Source organism: Rhinopithecus bieti, unplaced genomic scaffold (genome assembly GCF_001698545.2).
Source record: "Rhinopithecus bieti isolate Rb0 unplaced genomic scaffold, ASM169854v2 scaffold_7870, whole genome shotgun sequence".
Taxonomy (NCBI): Eukaryota; Metazoa; Chordata; class Mammalia; order Primates; family Cercopithecidae; genus Rhinopithecus; species Rhinopithecus bieti.
The window spans coordinates 395327-415241 of NW_016805645.1; positions in this window are offsets into that span (position 1 = coordinate 395327).

The window sequence follows — 19915 nt, forward strand, 5'->3', positions numbered from 1 at the left end:
ATTTTAAAAATATGAAATAATGAAATACTCAGCAGATACAAATAATAAAATACATATATAATGATATTTCCACTTCATATTAGGGCTACAAAGGTCAGGAAAGAGGGAAAGATACAGAAGAGAGAAAAAAAAAACACAACACGTGAGTGTCTTTTTTTAACTTGTTAAAGGTAAAGTTCAACCCAGGAGAAGGGAGGGGAGGGAAGGTCAAAGTTCTGATTCATCAACAAATACTACTTTGTTAAAAAACACAAGGCTCAGCTGGGCACAATGGCCCCCGCCTGTAATCCCAGCACTTTGGGAAGCCAAGGCAGGTGGATCACCTGAGGTCAGGAGATCGAGACCATCCTGGCTAACACGGTAAAACCCCGTCTCTACTAAAAAATACAAAAAAAACTAGCTGGGCGAGGTGGCAGGCGCCTGTAGTCCCAGCTATTCGGGAGGCTGAGGCAGGAGAATGGCGGGAACCCGGGAGGCGGAGCTTGCAGTGAGCTGAGATCCGGCCACTGCACTCCAGCCTGGGCGACAGAGCAAGACTCCGTCTCAAAAAAAAAAAAAAAGTGTGTAAACTGCAATCCGGCAGCTGGACTCCTACGTGGAAACTGTTACTGATCTGCTTAGGGAGAGGTATACAAATGTCCATTGAGACATTGTTTGTAATAGCAACAAAAAAAATTTCTTTTTGAAAACACTGTCCATCAACAGGTGAATGACTAAATAAATTATGGTGTAGTCCTACAGTGAAATATTACATAGCATCAAAAAGCTACATATATTAACATGGATGAATCTCAAAAATATATTTATTGACTGAGAAAAAGACATTTCTGGCACGGCAGGGTGTAAACAATATGGTTCCTTTTATGTAGTTTTTTAAACCCACAAAACATTGCCTGTGACTGCATGCATATGTTGAAAAAACAAAAACAGGCCTGAGTTGCCTGTCATGAGTGTCACCAGATTCAGGTTGATAGTTATCTTGGGATCAAGGATAAAGGAAGAAGAGAAGGATATCGATCAGTTGAAGTTCACTGTGTACCCTCCCAGTGGCAAGTACACAAGGAACTTAACCTGAATCTGTAATGTTTTATTTATGTAAAAGCATTGTAAAGACTTGAAGCAAATATAAAAGGTTAAGGCTTTGCAGAAGCAGAAGTACATTGGTGTGTGTTGTATTCATCTCTATAGTTACTTGTGTGATTGAAATGTTTCATAAGAAAATATTTTCTCTTTGCAAAGTGGGGTTTGAATCTGTGTTGGCCCCTAGCAGTGTGACCTCAAGCAAGTTACCTAGCCTTTTAGTTTCCTCATCTGTAAAATGAAGATAATCATAGGACCTATTTCATGGGATCATTGTGAAGATTAAATGGAATAATCTATGTAAAATACTTTGCACAATGCTGAGCACAAAAAATAAGAGCTATTATTCCATTTCAAGTGCTTTCATCAATCAATCAAGAGTAAGTCAAAGTTCATTCAACAAATATGTATTAAGCAACTCTTTTGTGCCAGGCCTTGTGTAAAAGGCTGTGGTTACCAAGGTAATTTACACCTAATCTGGTAGGGAAGGGAGACATGTACTTAAGTTAAGGCTGGGTGCAACAGAGTCAGTGTCATGATAGAGGTTAAGTGCTAGGTGGCATGAGAGGTGGTAAATGTCAGTGAGTTTTATTCTGCTTGTGTTAGGGTTAGGGAAGACTGGACATATTGCTGATACTCTTTCTGCATCTGGTTTTCACCAAAATAAACCCTATTGCTTCAGTTATTTTTGTTGCATAACAGAGCACCTCAATATTTAACAGCATTTAAAACAACAGCTGATTCTTAGCTCATCAGGGATGGTTTGTTTCTGTTCCACATGTTGCCAACTGGGTGACTTAACTGAGGATAGAGGATCCAAGATGGTGACAATCATGTCTAGAGCCTCAGCAGTGATGGCTGAAAAAGCTGGGCTGGCCACACATTTCTTTCTTCTGTGGTCTCTCTAGAAAGACTGGTCCTCTTTACGTAGTGGCTCGGGGCTCCAAAAAGGTGAACACTGAAACTGTCAGACCTAAGTCTGGGTGTGATGTAGCGATGCTGCATTCTATTGGTCAAAAAAAGTCACAGGCCAGCCCAGACTTAAGGGGAGGGTCAATAGACCACCTCTTGATGGGAGAAGCAGCAGGACATTGTGGATATCTGTAACCTACTGCATCTATTGTATCATATTCCATTTTACAGCCAATTTATGAATTAGGAGGCACCTAGCTGGTGAGATTTTGGGACTGCTTTAGGAATCAATGGTGTGAAATTTATTAGGTTGGTTCAGAAGTAATTGCGGGTTTTGCCATTGAAAGTAAACTATAAGGCCGGGCATGGTGGCTCACGCCTGTAATCCCAGCACTTTGGAATGCTAAGGTGGGTGGATCCCTTGAGGTCAGGAGTTCGAGACCAGCCTGGCAATATGGTGAAACCCCGTCTCTACTAAAAATACAAAAATTAGCTGGACATGGTGGCACACACCTGTAATCCCAGCTACCAGGGAGGCTGGGGCAGGAGAATCGCTTGAGCCTGGGAGGCAGAGGTTGCAGTGAGCTAAGGTCATGCCACTGCACTCCAGCCTGGGTGACAGAGCAAGACTTTGTCTCAAAAAAAAAAGTAAAGTGTAATGGCAAAACTCAAAATCACTTTTGCACCAACCTGATAGCATAGCAGCAGTTGTAAAACACAGGGTTCATTCTGATTCAAGCAGCAAAGAAAGAGGAAAACAAAAAAAAAAATTTTTTAAGTTTTTAAAAAAGATGAAATAATAAAATTTTAAAGCCCAACAATACAGGGTTCAAATCCACATTACAATACTAACTCACTGTGTAACCCTTGGGCAAGGCATTGAACCTCTCTTCCCACCCTCGTCTCATCTGTGAACTGAGGAGCAGCAAGATCTAACTTCCTAGGGTTATTTGAGAATTATTGAATATATATTAGAATTATAGAATTATATAATAGAAAAAATGCAAGGAAAGTGCTGACCCATAGAGGATGAGATAGTCGAGCAGTGCCATAATACTTACTATTCTTATTAATAGGCTTCTTGCCTTTCTTCTTAGGTAAGGTAATATGACTTACATATTTGGAGTCGTTTATTGATTTGTCATGGGAAAACCCAACAGACTTCTAGTATTGTCTGCCCCTCCCTGAAAACCTCAGCAGTTATGTCATGGAGTTGGGGCATGGCTTTATGAATTTGTTCGACCTTTTGGGAAGCAATTTAGTAATCATTAACAAGAGACATAAAAAATGTTCATATCGGCTGGGCGCGGTGGCTCAAGCCTGTAATCCCAGCACTTTGGGAGTCCGAGATGGGCGGATCAGGAGGTCAAGAGATGGAGACCATCCTGGCTAACACGGTGAAACCCTGTCTCTACTAAAAAATACAAAAAACTAGCCAGGTGAGGTGGCGGGCCCCTGTAGTCCCAGCTACTCGGGAGGCTGAGGGAGGAGAATGGCGTGAACCGGGGAGGTGGAGCTTGCAGTGAGCTGAGATCCGGCCACTGCACTCCAGCCTGGGTGACAGAGCGAGACTCCATTTCAAAAAAAAAAAAAAAGTTCATATCCTGTGACCCAATAACCAGACTTCCAGAAAATTATCCCAAGGGAATTGATTCAAAACAAAAGCAAAGTTCATACATATCAAGCTCCTTAAGGCAACTAAAAATAGAGAAATAGCTTAAATGTCTGATAGTAAAGGAATGGTTAGCTAAGTTATGATACAAATAAATACATGTTGGAATATCATGCAATTGCTAAAAATGACAATTACTATTACTGTATGGTAGCATGGACATTTTTTTAAAAATGGTAAGTGACAAATTCAGAATTCCAGAATTTCTCTATATGAACAATGATCAGAGCCAGACATGGAAAAAACATCATTTGTTTGTGTTTGGAAGGTTGTTCTGTTCTGTTTTGTTTTGTTTGTTTTGTTTTGTTTTGAGACAGGGTCTTACTCTGTCACCCAGGCTGAAGTGCAGTGGTGCATTCATGGCTCACTGCAGCCTCAGCCTCCTGGGCTCAAGTGATTCTCCCACCTCAGCCTCCTGAGTAGCTGGGACTACAGGCATGAGCTATCACACCGGGCTGTTTTTTTTTTTTTGTTTTGTTTTGTTTTGTTTTGTTTTTGGTCGAGACATAGTCTCCCTATGTTGCCCAGGCAAGTCTTGAACTCCTAGGCTCAAGCTATCCTCTTGCCTTGGCCCCCCAAAGTGCTGGGATTACAGGCATGAGCTGTCACTTCTGGCCGGAACTGATTTTTTTTCTTTAAAAATATTCTTTATTGTTATTTTAAATCGAAGTCAGGAAAAAAATATAGGCAAGACCACTTTGAAAGATGATTTATTTAAAAGGAAAGGCCACATAATAAATGCCAGAGAATGAAGTCCAGAGCATTTAAAAATACAAGTGCTTAGGCTTCTCAGTGGAGATTCTAATTCAGAGGGTCCCAGTTGGGGAAAAACCTGTATTTTTTCAGAGCTCCTCAAGTAAGTTTGATGTGAGACCCACTAAGGTAGACACTCATTATTATCCTTTCCAATAATGTAATGAGCACCGTGATCAGAAATAGCAATCCAAGGAAAACTTACATCACAGCTTTTTTTCCCCCAATAAAATATGTTCCTACTTGTGGAGCTTTTATATTTCCATTTATTTAGTTGTACTCTGTCAAATTTTTAGCCTTTGTACATAATGCAGAACACAGAAAGAACAGCTTTTGATAAACACTTGTGGTTCTGTATAATGTAAGGAAAAGCACACAGCATGAGAGCTGGTGGCCTAGGGTTGAGCAGGAAGGGAGACAGAAACAGAAAATGTGATCTCAACATCGGTTAAGAGATACTGATGGGAATTCCAAGGACAACCCTCCCACTGAGACCAGCTGTGACCCTTTGCTGAGGAACAGACATACTGGGTAGCCTCATGAGATGTAATGTGCATATTTTTCTTTCTTTCAGATGCCGGCATTAACCCACAGGGAATTATTGTTACAGACTGAAGAACAGAAAAAGAAAAAGCCAGATACAGCCTTATTCCACCCAGCTTAGCTTCCGTAGAACATTGTGAATGAGAGAGTAGATTCTTGAGAAAATCCTGGGGTTACCCAGTTTTCATGACTCGTTTCGTTAGACCATCATTTCCCAAAGTGTGTTCTTTATAAAAAGTAGTTCCTTCAGAAGGCTGGAAAGTATTGTTTTGAAGGGGGTTCCATGATGAAGTCAGTTTGGAATGCAGGGTTTACCCAATTTTGCGAAGTTTCTTTGCGGGACTTCTCAGGGCCTTTGTGAATCTCCAAGAAAAGAATGTAGTAAGAAAAATGAGAACTTTCTCCTGGCTGATGGAACACATGTTGCAAAGCACTTCCATAGACCAATATGATTTCCAGTAAGAGCTAAATAAATTTTGTCAGTTGTTAAGGCATAAAACATTAACATAGGATATTAGAGTCCTAGGCTTGCATTACTTAATTTGGATTTTCACCTTAGAAAATTAACTTGAATGTGAAAATTAGGAGACAATACAGAGAAAATTCAAGAGCCTCTCCAGATAAATTCTTAGAACTAATGAGAAAGTTCTCTAAAGTTTCTGGATATAAGATGCCTGGGATGCTGGAGGGGGAAATACTTTCTTATATATTAATAGCAAGCAATTAGAATAATTTTTTAAATACCATTTATAATAGTACCAAAATCTATAAAGTATCTAGAAATAAGTCTAATAAAATATGGCCAAAACATTCATGGAGAAAACTTATAGCCTTTATTTAAAGACATAAAATAATTCTTAAACAAATGGAGACATTATTAAATATGTTTATGGATGGAGAGACTCAATGTAGTAAAGATGTAATCTTCTCCATCTTTCACTTCCTTTGCTTCCTAATTAAGACTTATATCGCTCTTGGCTGGGCACAGTGGCTCACACCTGTAATCCCAGCACTTTGGGAGGCCAAGGCTGGCAGATCTCATGAGGCTAGGAGTTCGAGACCAGCCTGGCCAATAAGGTGAAACCTTATCTCTACTAAAAAAAGAAAAAAAAAGCTGAATGTGGTGGTGTGTGCCTGTAATCCCAGCTACTTGGGAGGCTGAGGCAGGAGAATCCCATGAACCTGGGCAGCAGAGGTTGCTGTGAACCAAGATTGTGCCTCTGCGTTCCAGCCTGGGCAACAGAGCAAGACTCCATCTTAAAAAAAAAAAGACTTATATTTCTCTTCTCACCCTTCTTTCACTGTCAGAATGTCTCCTGCCCATCTTAGCAAGCCTCTAGTGAGACACATTTTGGAGCTCCATCTAAAGATCCTCAATAATAACCTGATGTTCGTAAGATTTCCAGTGAAGTACGAAAAGCTCTCAAGCTGGGTGCGGTGGCTCATGCCGGTAATACCAGCACTTTGGGAGTCCAAGGCGGGTGGATCATGAGGTCAGGAGATCTAGACCATCCTGGCTAACATGGTGAAACCCCATTTCTACTAAAAATGCAAAAAATTAGCCAGGCTTGGTGGCGGGTGCCTGTAGTCCCAATTACTCAGGAGGCTGAGGCAGGAGAATGGTGTGAACCCGGGAGGTGGAGCTTGCAGTGAGCCAAGATTGCACCGCTGCACTCCAGCCTGGGGGACAGAGCATGACTCCATCTCAAAAAAAAAAACAAAAAACAAAAAACTCTCTCAATGCATTTTAGTGTAATATCAGATTCTTTTTTGCCCTTGTTGCCCAGACGAGTGCAGCAATCTCAGATCACTGCAACCTCTGCCGCCCGGGTTCAAGTGATTCTCCTGCCTCAGCCTCCCGAGTAGCTGCAAATACAGGCATGCGCCACCATACCTGGCTAATTTTTGTATTATTAGTAGAGACGGGGCTTTACCATGTTGGCCAGGCTGGTCTCGAACTCTTGACCTCAGATGATCCACCCGCCTCGGCCTCCCAAAGTGCTGGGATTGCAGGTGTGAGCCACAACGCCCGGCCTGTAATATCAGTTTCTATGAAGGGCCTATGCAACTTATTTGTGTCCTCCAACTACTAGATATGTCTTTAAATGTGTTAGCTAGAAAGAGCTTTTGTTATGCTCAAAATAGCCCAGTTTAATTTTATTAAATGTAGTGTAGTAGATGTAACTGGAGTTAGTTTCCTGGCTTACAATTCTCCCAGCAGCCACATTCATGCTACACTTTTTTCTAATAATAGGCTCAATTCCAAATCATGGAGGTGGGCAAGTGAGCCAGGTGGATCAGTGATAATGCCTCATTCCTCTAGCCTGTGATTAGTCCATGTGGTGGATGCATGACCCAAGCTGGGCTGATCAGCCTTTCCCCATGGAGGGAAGAATAAAGCTAACAGGAAAAGAGCAGCAGAGATAAGAGACTGACAGTTTTTAAATTCCTGGCTCTAGTCACTCTAGCACTTTCGTGGTTTGAGAACATCAGCCAATAAAGGCCCCCATTTTTGCTTAAATTAGTTCAGCGTGACTTTCTGTTTCTTGGAACCAAATAATCCTTAGAGTAAGTAAGCACCGCCTGGATTTTTCAGTCTACGTAGTATATAGTCAGAGGTTATCCAGGGAAGCAGAACTACTACTTACGGGATAGGAAATGTATTCTAGGATGAGGTCTTGTAAGGGGAGCCAAGAAAGTGAAGGTCAAGGAGAAAAGTTGGGGATCAGAGAAGAGATTACTATTTGGTCAATCTGAGAAGCTATGTACATCTAGCCCCAAAATAGGATGGCAAAACAAGCTCATGGGAGGTCAGTGGGAAGCCGTCCCTCTGCATAGCTACTGCTTTGTGCATAACTGTCAAGTATCTGGTGGTGACTCAAGAGTCACCATTGGGCTGGGTGCAATGGCTCACACCTGTAATCCCAGCACTTTTGGAGGCCAAGGCAGTTGGATCACTTGAGGCCAGGAGTTTGAGAGCAGCCTGGCCAACATGATGAAATCAAGTCTCCACTAAAAATACAAAAATTAGCTGGGAGTGGTGGCACGTGCCTGTAGTCCCAGCTCCTCGGGAGGCTGAGGCACAATAATTGCTTGAACCTGGGAGGCGGAGGTTTCAGTGAGCCAAGGTCACACCATTGCACTCCAGTCTCAGGGACAGAGCCAGACTCTGTCTCAAAAAAAAGCCACCATTGTTCCATAGCATCAGCAGTTGGTAAGAAGAGGTAGATTGGGAGCAGAAGACAACAAGAAGACAGAGAAGGCAGAGAAGGCCCTCCAGGCCTTCCCGGACTAAGTCCCTCCCCGTGCTCCACCCATCCAGCCAGGGGCAATGTTGCTGCTTACCTGCTGACATGCTTTCCCAACAACAGCTCCCACAAGCTTGATTGCTGATAACAGCCAACCCATAACATGCTTGAGCAACACTTTTCCAAGCCTTTTTGAATCTCTGTGGTGTTTATGCAGATGCCCCTTGTTCTCCAGAATCAAAGGCTCGCTGCTGCTTGTAGATACCCTCACATCGCAGGTTAACCTCCTTCTCAACTTTCACTAAAGTTTAAGTCTCCTTTGATGACCCTTTTTGGGATCATATTCAAACAGCTTCTTCAATGTCTTTTTTTTGTACAGAGTATAAGTGGGGGCCAGGGGCAGTGGCTCACTCAAGTAATCCAGCACTTTGGGAGGCAGGAGTTAGAGGCTGTAGTGATCACATCATTGCGAGACTGAGAGAGAGAGGGAGAGACAAGTGGGCCTGGTCAACCCCTTCTAGCCCAGCACAGCTGAGTTTCACCTTCAGTTGTATTTCATTTTCTGGCTGAATTTCTCTTCAGTTTAATACCAGTAAGAAGCAGCTGACTTTTTTCCGAAGAAAAAACCATTGTGGTCATTTTTATTTTTTTAATTACCAAAAGAAAATGTCTGCATACCCAACCATGATCAGAGAACCACAAAGTTATATCGAGATGGAATGCCAGACATTCACTCAAGTCATTCTTAGGTCCTCAGGGGTTTAAGATCCTTGTCCTGGCAAAATGGCAAATGACTACATCTCATGGATCTCTGGGATCACCCCAAAGTATTTTGAATGGTGACTGTGGTATCCAAGAATGCCAAGGGCGTTAATTAAATACCTGATCTGTTGCTACCCTCTGTCCACCTCTTGTTATACCAGATGACTGTGAAGCCTCCCATTTTACTATAAAACTGTTTATTATCAGCTTCCTTGCACCCCAAGTTCCGAGTTCTGCCTGCCATACTGGATGGCCTCCTGGCACCTGCACTCATGGGCTTCCCTCCCAGGTCATGCCCCACCCCAGTGGGTGTGTCACGTGCCAGGCCCCACCCCTCCCAGTGCATCTTGTTTCCCCAGTACTCTGGACCCAGTTGGCTAGAAGGGCTGTCATTGCCAATAGCACATTAAGCACTGAAGGTACTGACTCGTGGAAATTGTTTTAAATACCTCTGCTTGCTCTCCAGGGAAACAGATCAAGACAAAATAAAGGCATCTTTGAGATATATTTGGATCATTAAGTCTTCTCATATGAGCCATGCTAAGGTCTAACAAGTCCAGCAAGATTGTAATTGACCACATGACAGCCATCAAGTTAGGCATGAGTTCAAGTGTATGATCCAATGGTACTTTTATGTGCTCTACAGTTCATTGGACTCCCTGTGTAATCACCATGTAGAGTACCTCAAAGCCCATTTTATAGAAGTTGGAGTGGCACATGTTTATTGTTTTAGGTGATTACAGATTTTATCATCTTTTAGAATGTATTTTTGACTTACTTAGTTCTGAGTCCTTGGTCAGGAGTACGTGGTCCCATTTTACTAGTTTTCCTATGGTAAAATCCAATGTACCTAATTTTTTCATTCCATGAATATTTTAATGTTTAAACGATCCACTCTACACTAAGCACATCATAGAGAGTTCAGCCTCTGACTTGGCACTGAGGTTATGGGCATGTGTAGCACAGAGTAGTGGGGAGGGCTTGGGCCTGAAACTTCGTGAAATAAATACGATCTTTGGGCCGGGCACAGTGCCTCACACCTGTAATCCCAGCACTTTGGGAGGCCAAAGCCGGCGGATCACTTGACACCAGGTATTTGAGACCAGCCTGGCCAACATGGTGAAACTCTATCTCTACTAAAAATACAGAAGTTAGCTGGGTGTGGTGGCGCAAACTTGTAATCACAGCTACTCGAGAGGCTGAGACAGTAGAATAGCTTGAACCTGGGAGGTGGAGGTTGCAGTGAGCCAAGATCACACCATTGCACTCCAGCCTGGGTGAAAGAGCTAGACTCTGTCTCAAAAAATGTATGTGTGTGCGTGTGTGTGTGCGTGTATGTGTGTCTGTGTGCGTGTGTGTGTGTATAACATCTTTGGAGGAAAAGTTCTGTTTAGGACTTGTAACTGTGACAAGTTTACTAAATGGCAATAAATAAATACATAAATAGAACAGGGAGTAGAATAGGGAGATTGCTGGTTGGTTGGGATGGGCCTTGGCCAGGTTTTCTCTCTTCTTGGTTCCTTTTCAGTTCTTTATAACAGAACAACTGAAACTGGGTAATTTATAAATAAAAGAAATGTGCCGGGCACAGTGGCTCATGCCTGTAATCCCAGCACTTCAGGAGGCCAAGGTGGGCAGATCACGAGGTCAGCAGTTCAAGACCAGCCTGGCCAACATGGTGAAACCCCGTCTCTACTAAAAATACAAAAATTAGCTGGACGTGGTGGCGGGCGCCTGTAGTCCCAGCTACTCAGGAGGCTGAGGCAGGAGAATCACTTGAACCCAGGAGGTGGAGGTTGCAGTGAGCCCAGACTGTACCATTGCACTCCAGCCTGGGCAACAGAGCAAGACTCCGTTGCAAAAAAAAAAAGAAGAAGAAGAAATGTATTTCTTATAATTTTAGAAGCTGAGAAATCCCAGGCCGAGGGTTTGCATCTGCTGAGGGTCTTGTTGCTGGTGGGGTCTCTCTGGAGGCAACTTAGGGCATTGCAGGGCAAGGGGCTGAGTGTGCTAGCAAAAGTCTCTCCCTTCTTATAAAGCCATCAGTCTAACTCCCATGATAGCTCATTAATCCATGAACCCATTAACCCTTTAATCCACGAATGGGCCAATCCATTCATGAAGGTTCTGCCCTCATTACCCAATCACCTCTTAAATTGCCACCTCTCAATACTGCCACATTAGGAACTAGATTTCAACATGAGTTTTGGAGGAAACAAATATTCAAACCATAGGTCCCCCTGAGACTCAACACCTTCAGGTTCCCCTGGTTTTCCTCCTATGGAATTTCAGCTCATTCTTTACTCTTACTCTGGACAAAGTGGAGTCATTCCTTTGTCCCTAGCCCTATTTTGGCTACAGGCCTGAGCATTCTTCCTCTGTAACCATAGCCCCTCCTATTAAGCACCTATCATAGGCCAAATCATGGCTCCCCAAATATCTTAATCCTCAGAACCTGTGAATATGCTGCCTTACACCATAAAGGTGTCATTGAGGTAAGGATCTTGAGATGTGGGACGATTATCTTGGATTATCTGTGTAGGCCCACTGTAAACACAAAGGTCCTTATAGGAGGATCAGAGTCAGAGGAGGAGATGTGAATATGGAAGCAGAAGTCCAAGCAGTGCAGAGCCATGAGACAAGGAATATGGGCAGCCTCTGAAAGCTGAAAAACGCAAGGAACAGAGTCTCCAGGAGAAAGACAGCCTGACCACCATCTTAGCCCTGTGAGACACATTTTCGATTTCTGTCTCCAAAGCTGTAAGAGAATAAATGTGTACCATTTTATGGCACTAAGTTCAGGGTGATTCATTCCAGCAGCAATAGGAAACTACTGCAGCGTCCCAGCTAGCACTGATGGGAAGACAGAGGCAGAGGCAGAGCCGTGCTGCCCAATATGGTAGCCGCTTGCCACGTGTAGCTATTGAGTGGTTGAAATGGGGTTAATATGAATTGAAATGTGCTGTAAGTATAAAATACACACCAGGCCTGGCGTGGTGGCTCATGTCTGTAATCCCAACACTTTGGGAGGCTGAAGCAGGTGGATCGTTTGAAGTCAGGAGTTTGAGACCAGCCTGGGCAACGTGCTAAAACCCCATCTCTACTAAAATACAAAAATTAGCTGGGAGTGGTGGCGATTGTCTGTAATCCCAGCTACTCAAGAGGTTGAGGCAGGAGAATCACTTGAACCGGGGAGGCAGAGGTTGCAGGAAGCCAGGATCACACCACTACACTCCAGCCTGGGTGACAGAGCAAGACTCCATCTCAAACAAAACAAAACAAAACAAAACAAGATTTTAAGGACTTAGTTAACATGTTAGATACAAGGGGTTTAATAAAATATTAAAATTACTTTCATCTGTTTGTTTTTACTTATTTAAATGTGGTCACTAGAAAATTCAGAAGCATACATGTAACTTTCATTATATTTCTATTGATCACAGCTGCTCTAGATGAATCTCCCTACTGCAGTTTCTTTTTTCTGTCTTTTTTTTTTTTTTTTTTTTGCTTTTTTGAGACAGTCTCACTCTGTCACCCAGGCTGGAGTGCATTAGCACGATCCCGGCTCCCTGCAACCTCTCCCTCCTGGGTTCAAGTGATCCTCCCACCTCAGCCTCCTGAGTAGTTGGGACTACAGGCACACGCCACCATACCCGGCTAATTTCTGTAATTTTTGTAGAGATAAGACTTTTCATGTTGCCCATGACAAAACTGGACTCAAGGCATCCACCCACCTTGGCCTCCCAAAGTTCTGGGATTACAGGTGTGAGCCACCACCTCACTGTTGCAGTTGCAGAAGCCACTCTAAAGCCCTACCGGATTGGCCCAGACCTTCTGCTCCCAGCTCATATGCGTTTGGTTCCTGTCGAGTATTCCAGGACACTACCAGAAGAGAACCCTGCCCTGAACTACCCTGAACTTGTCTGGTTTGGGCTCTGATATCCTGCCTTATGTTTTTCAAACTTCACTTTTGTGAGCTGGGAACATCTTCAAGAAAAAGAACACAAAATCAGGCAAGCACCAAAACCTTGGAGCAATCTGTACAAACGAGGGCCTCATGGTAAATCTGCCTCTGCCCTGTCTCCCAAATCTCACCTAGCGTGGCTCCTTTCCCTATTCTAGTCTGCCGAAGATCCCACTCTCCAAAGATCTTTGACTGGTTCCTAAGACGACATCCAAAGTGACCACTGCCCTTAACCCAGGCAAGCAGGGAACTTGAGCTTTGGAGGACCGCATATATAACAAACACAACACATTTGTATATTAAGGAATGTATAGGTGTCTGCAACTTGATATTTGCCCCTTAGTGCTGGCATGGTACAACCTATATACCCCACCCATCTGTTATCATGACTTACACCGTTTCAGGACCCAAGAAATTCCTTCTTTACACTCTAGCCCTATGTCCTTGAAACAAAAAAAGGAAATTAATCAGAATGCCATGGAGATTTTTAAGTTGTGCTGCTGCTAACATAGAGCTAGACACTACTTGAGATCTTAGGGAGGAGGAGACATAAAAAAAAAAAAAAGACTAATGAACTTGTCAAATCTTCTCAGCACAAATGCAATAGATTCTTACATAACAAGGTACCATTTGTCAGTGATGCATGATTCTGGTATTTGCAACAGTTGCAAGTGACAGCTGAATATTTTGTAACATTAAATCTTATTATTCTTATATTTGTATATACTCAGGAATAGAGACAACATTCATGAAACAATATGAATAGGCAACTACATGGACAAATACAATGACAACCAGATTGACACTGAATGCTAGAGTTATGAATTTTTATAAAAACATTAGTATTTCCAGAAATTTAAATACAAATTCAGCTTTATTTAAATATTTTAAATAAAATAATTTTAAAATTGTTTAATTTAAATAAGTATAATTTAATAAGCATAAATAATTTAAATCAGTGTAAGTCAAGAGCACATTGAGATTGAAAATACAGAAATGGGCTGGGCACAGTGGCTCACACCTGTAATCCCAGCACTTTGGGAGGCTGAGGCAGGTAGATCACTTGAGGTCAGGAGTTCAAGACCAGCCTGGACAACATGGTGAAACCCCGACTCTACTAATAATACAAAAACAATTAGCCAGGCATGGTGGCACACGCCCGTAGTCCCAGCTACTCGGGAGGCTGAGGCAGGAAATGTGCTTGAACCCAGGAGGTGGAGGTTGCAGTGAGCGGAGATTTCACCACTGCACTCCAGCCTCAGCAACAGAGTGAAACTGTGTCAAAAAAAAAAAGGAAGGAAAGAGAGAAAGAGAGAAAGAGAGAGGGAGGGAGGGAGGGAAGGAAGAAGGAAGGGAGGAAGGAAGGAAGGGAGGGAGGGAGGGAGAGAAAAGAAAAGAAAATACAGAAGTGGAACTTAGAGAACAAAAAGCCTGAAAGAAGATAAAATAGAAAGCAGTCTGCTTAAATTTCTAAAAACTGAAAACAATGAAAGTGAATCGACGTCTGCTGAGCATGACTCACATAAAATTTGCAGACAGAACTTTTATGAATTCCTTATTTAATAAAGATTTAATTACTAATCATATGATAATGAACAAAAAATATCTTCAAACCCGTAATTTGAAAAGATCAGATGAAATCCGTACAACTTCACATTCTTCCCTAAATGAAGACTGAATCATTGATCAAAACAAGAACAAGAAAAGAATTATTTGTAGCAAATTTATAACTCAAAAACCCAAATGCAACTCCAGCGTGTCCATTAGTATGTGAAGAAAATTGCATTTATAAAAGCTGCAATTGAATGTGAAAATCAAAAACCTCTGGGGCTTTATTATGCTTTTTGGATGGTGATCCTAAAAAATGGTGATCACATCCTTCTAATAGCATAAAGATGTTTCTAGCAAAATGCAATTCAATTCAAATTAATGAGCCAGGCATGGTGGCTCACGCCTATAATCCCAGCACTTTGGGAGGCCAAGGTGGGTGGGTAACCTGAGGTCAAGAGTTCGGGACCAGCCTGGCCAACATGGTGAAACCCTGTCTCTACTAAAAATACAAAAACATAGCTGGATGTGGTGGTAGGTGCCTGTTGTCCCAGCTACTCAGTAGGCTGAGGTAGGAGAATCACTTGAACCCGAGAGGCAGAGGTTGTAGTGAACCAAGATTGCACCACCACACTCCAGCCTAGGCAAGAGAAAAAAAAAAGAAAAATCCACAAATTAATAATTACAGCTTCCCACTGCATGAACATGGCAGATAACTGAGTTTTTAATTTTATACCAAAATTATTTTAGATGGAGAAAGAAATTACAGAAATTGGTGTTACATTTTTTAATATATATTTTTTATATCCTAAGTACAAAGTCTTTTGTTATTACTGTGACAGAGTTTTACAACAACTTCTGGGCTACAGAGAAATACCCTCTCTTCATAAATAAATAAAGGCAATTTTACAAAAAAAGCATTTAAAAAATCAAGCATAGGCCGGGCACGGTGGCTCACGCCTGTAATCCCAGCACTTTGGGAGGCCGAGGCAGGCAGATCACTTGAGGTCAGGAGTTCCAGACCAGCCTGTACAACATGGTGAAACCCCGTCTCTACTAAAAATACTAGCTAGCTGGCCGTGGTGGCAGATGCCTGTAGTCCCAGCTACTTGGGAGGCTGAGGCAGGAGAATCGCTTGAACCTGGGAGGCGGAGGTTGCAGTGAGCCAAGATCACACCACTGCTCTCCAGCCTGGGCAACAGAGTGAGACTCTGTCACAAAAGAAAAAAAAAAAAATCAAGCATGATGATATTTGTGTCAATGACAGCTCAATGTTTATAGAAAACAGTGGACATTTTCTAGGTTTTATAGAAATTATGTGATGCAAAAATGTTTATCATGTAATGCAGGTTTTAAAAAATGCATTAAATGACCAGGCACAATGACTTATGCCTGTAATCTTAGCACTTGGGTAGGCTAAGGTGGGAGGATCATTTGAGCCCAGGAGTTCGAGACTACCCTGGGCAATATAGTGAGACTCCATCTCTGCAAAAATGAAAATAAAAATAATTATATATTTTAAAATACACTAAATGATCGCCATGTAGAATGGAGAACTCAAAATGATGTTACTACTTTAATTGGTTTTAAAGTGAGAGAAGAGATCATAGACAACATATTTAGAAGTAACTCTTACTCAGTTTAAATAGATTATATTATGGACAAAAATCATGGAATATTTAAATATTTTAAAATATTTGTGATGAGCCTGGTGAATACTGTAGGTCTCTTTCAGTTGCAAATGGCAAAAGCTAAATTAGAACTGGCCTAAGCAGAAAAGGGAATTTATTTACTGGCTCGTCTAAGTCTAGGGGTTGTTGGCTTCAGACACAGTTGGATCCAAGTACTCAAATATGTCATCAGTCATCCATCTATCCTTTGTCTGGGCTTTATTCTCAGTGGATGTCTCCCCAAGTCATAACAAAAATGGCCTTCAGCAGCTTCACATTAATTTCCCATCAACTATGAAAGGGTGGATCACCTGAAGTCAGGAGTTTGAGACCAGCCTGGCCAATTTGGTGAAACACCGTCTTTACTAAAAATACAAAAAGTAGCCAGTCATAGTAGCATGTGCCTGCAATCCCAGCTACTCAGGAGGCTGAGGTAGGAGAATCACTTGAACCCGGGAGGCAGAGGTTGCAGTGAGCCGAGATCGCACCACTGCACTGCAGCCTGGGTGACAGAGTGAGACTCCATCTCAAAATAATAAGAATAATAATTAATTAAAAATAAATTACATAAATAAATAAATAAATAAATAAAATGTGGTCTAACTCCCCCCTTTAACAAATATAGCTTTATAACAACAAAACACTTTAATGACAATGAAATTTTAAAAATTCATAGAACTGTGGTTTTTACATGAAAGTAGAGGAAATAGCAAAGATAGCTGAATGTAATGATTACTGCAGATGTACAACCAATGAAATATTAACTGATTTCAATTTCTTTGTTTTTTCTCCCTGCTGGTAGTTCATCAATATGTATGCTATATGATACATGTTCATTGTTTTCTGAAAAAGNAACAACAAAACACTTTAATGACAATGAAATTTTAAAATTCATAGAACTGTGGTTTTACATGAAAGTAGAGGAAATAGCAAAGATAGCTGAATGTAATGATTACTGCAGATGTACAACCAATGAAATATTAACTGATTTCAATTTCTTTGTTTTTTCTCCCTGCTGGTAGTTCATCAATATGTATGCTATATGATACATGTTCATTGTTTTCTGAAAAAGTCGTTACAGTATGATCTCATTTTTAGTAAAACACATATACACAGGACTGGAAGGTTATACACCAATGTTTAACAGTGATTAGTATGGGTAGAATTACGGGTGTTTTTTTTTTCTTACTATATTTTACTTTGCTCATTCGTCTGCAGTTATATAGTTTGTACATAGCCACTGTTTATGTGATAATAAGAGAACATGTCACTATAAAAGAAAGAGTAACAGTAAGCGATTTTTCCAGAAAACTTAGCAAAGCTAAGATGGAAAAAGTACCAGCCTCTCTTGGAAGTTTGGTCATCCTACTGTGTTTTTTGTTTGATGGGTTTTTGCTTTTTGTCTGGTTGTTCGGTTTTTCACTTTCCTGATCCTGGATGAATAGTGCTGCTCTCAAGAAAATCCTACAACACAGACTCTAGGCTTCTTTGGATCTATCCCTAGATGTGGGCACAACTTGCCACCTCCCTCCCTTCCTCCCTTCCTTTCCTCTCCTTTCCTCTCTTTTCTTTTATTTGCTTTGCTTTGCTTTGCTTTGCTTTGCTTTTTTCTTTTATTTCTTGACAAGTCTCACTTGGTCACCCAGGCTAGAGGTCAGTGGCATGATTATGGCACACTGCAGCCTCGACTTTATGGGCTCAAATGATCCTCCTACCCCAGCCTCCCAAGTAGCTGGGACTACAGGTGTACGCTACCATGCCCAGCTAATTTTTATTTTATTTTATTTTATTTATTTTGTAGAGTTGAGGTCTCACTATGTTGCCCAGGCTAATCTCAAACTCCTGGGTCCAAGCAATTCTCCCACCTCCCAAAGTGCTAGGATTACAGGGGTGAGCCACCACATCTGACTTACAGCTTCTTTTAAGAATCTGAAATAATGAAATGAGCAGCGATATAAAACATGAAGGAATCTAAACTATCAGTAATTTGTTTTTTGGTGTTTTTGTTTTGTTTTGTTTTGTTTTCTTGACAGGGTTTCACTCCGTTGCCCACGCTGGAGTGCAGTGGTGCAACTCTGACTCACTGCAGCCTCCATCTGGGCTCAGATGATCCTCCTGCCTCACTCCTCCCTAGTAGCTGGGACTACAGGCATGCACCACCATGCCTGGCTAATTTTTAATTTTGTGTAGAGACAGAGTCTTGTTATGTTGCCCAGGCTGGTCTCAAATTCCTGGGCTCAAGCAATCCTCCCGCCTCAGCCTCCTAAAGTGCTGGGATTACAGGTGTGAGCCACTCTCCTCAGCTGAGTTTTTATTGTTTGTACCAGCAGATGTACATCTCTAACAACTGGAATGAACTTGCAGCCCACAGTACAGGGTGGCTGATAACAGGGAAAAGCAGTTCAGAGTTTAAGCACCTGGGCAGGGATGACAGTCTAATTCATACAGCACGTCAATCATTTGAATACTTAATACATGATATCCTCAGCTCTACACAGCCATCTATCAATGGGCTTTAGGTAATTAGGCTTTGAGTGAGTAAGATTAGCATAAACCTAAATCTCTCCTCATTCCCCACAGGACTGGTATTCAGAATTCTCAAACACTGGTTATTTGGGACTCCAGAGGGAGGGAGAAAGAAATAGAGGTCATTTCACAATTCGGCAAAGTGTTCTTAGTATTCTGAGTTTGTCCTTGAGGCTGCTCCTCACATGTACTGAGTTTTGTATGTTTTACACTCTCGGCACTTTGATTGTAGTTAGACATGTGCACTTGATCCTGAGATCCGTGGATGCCTCAACAGCTGACTGGGTAGGTTGTGGAAGAAGGTGGGAATTGGTGTGACTGGGACTTGGCAAACAAGTGTGGCTGCAGGTTGGGTTCCTAAAGGATACAAAGCTTATATAAGGGGCCTGTTGAACTGAGTCTCGATAGCCAAGAAAGTCAGCTCTGGGTGGCAGCTGGGCCTAACTCCTAACAGTTGTCAGACCCGGGGAAAGAACACAAATAGAGACCCGGGTACCAATGTCTAAAAAATTAAAAGCTCAAAATCAAACTAACAAATTATTAAATAAAATGTAGTCAGGGCCAGACGAAGTCACTCGCGCCTATAATCCCAGCACTTTGGGAGCCCCAGGTGGGTGGATCACCTGAGGTCAGGAGTTTGAGATCAGCCTGGCCAACACGGTAAAACGCCGTCTCTGCTAAAAATACAAAAATTAGCCAGTCGTGGTGGCATGTGCCTGCAATCCCAGCTACTCGGGGGGCTGAGGTGGGAGAATCACTTGAACCCGGGAGGCGGAGGTTGCAGTGAGCCGAGATTGCACCACCGCACTGCAGCCTGGGTGACAGAGTGAGACTCCATCTCAAAAAATAATAATAATAATAATTAACTAAAAATAAATTAAATAAATAAAATGTGGTCTAACTCCCTACTTTAACAAATACAGCTTTATAACAACAAAACAAATACTTTAATGACAATGAAATTTTAAAAATTCATAGAACTGTGTTTTTTACATGACTGAAAGTAGGGGAAATAGCAAAGATAGCTGAATGTAATGATTACTGCAGATGTACAACCAATGAAATATGAATTGATTTCCATTTCTTTGTTTTTTCTCCTTTCTGGTAGTTCATCAGTATGTATACTACATGATACATGTTTTCCATGATTTTTGTCCATAATATAATCTATTTAAACTGAGTAAGAGTTACTTCTAAATATGTTGTCTATGATCTCTTCTCTCACTTTAAAACCAAT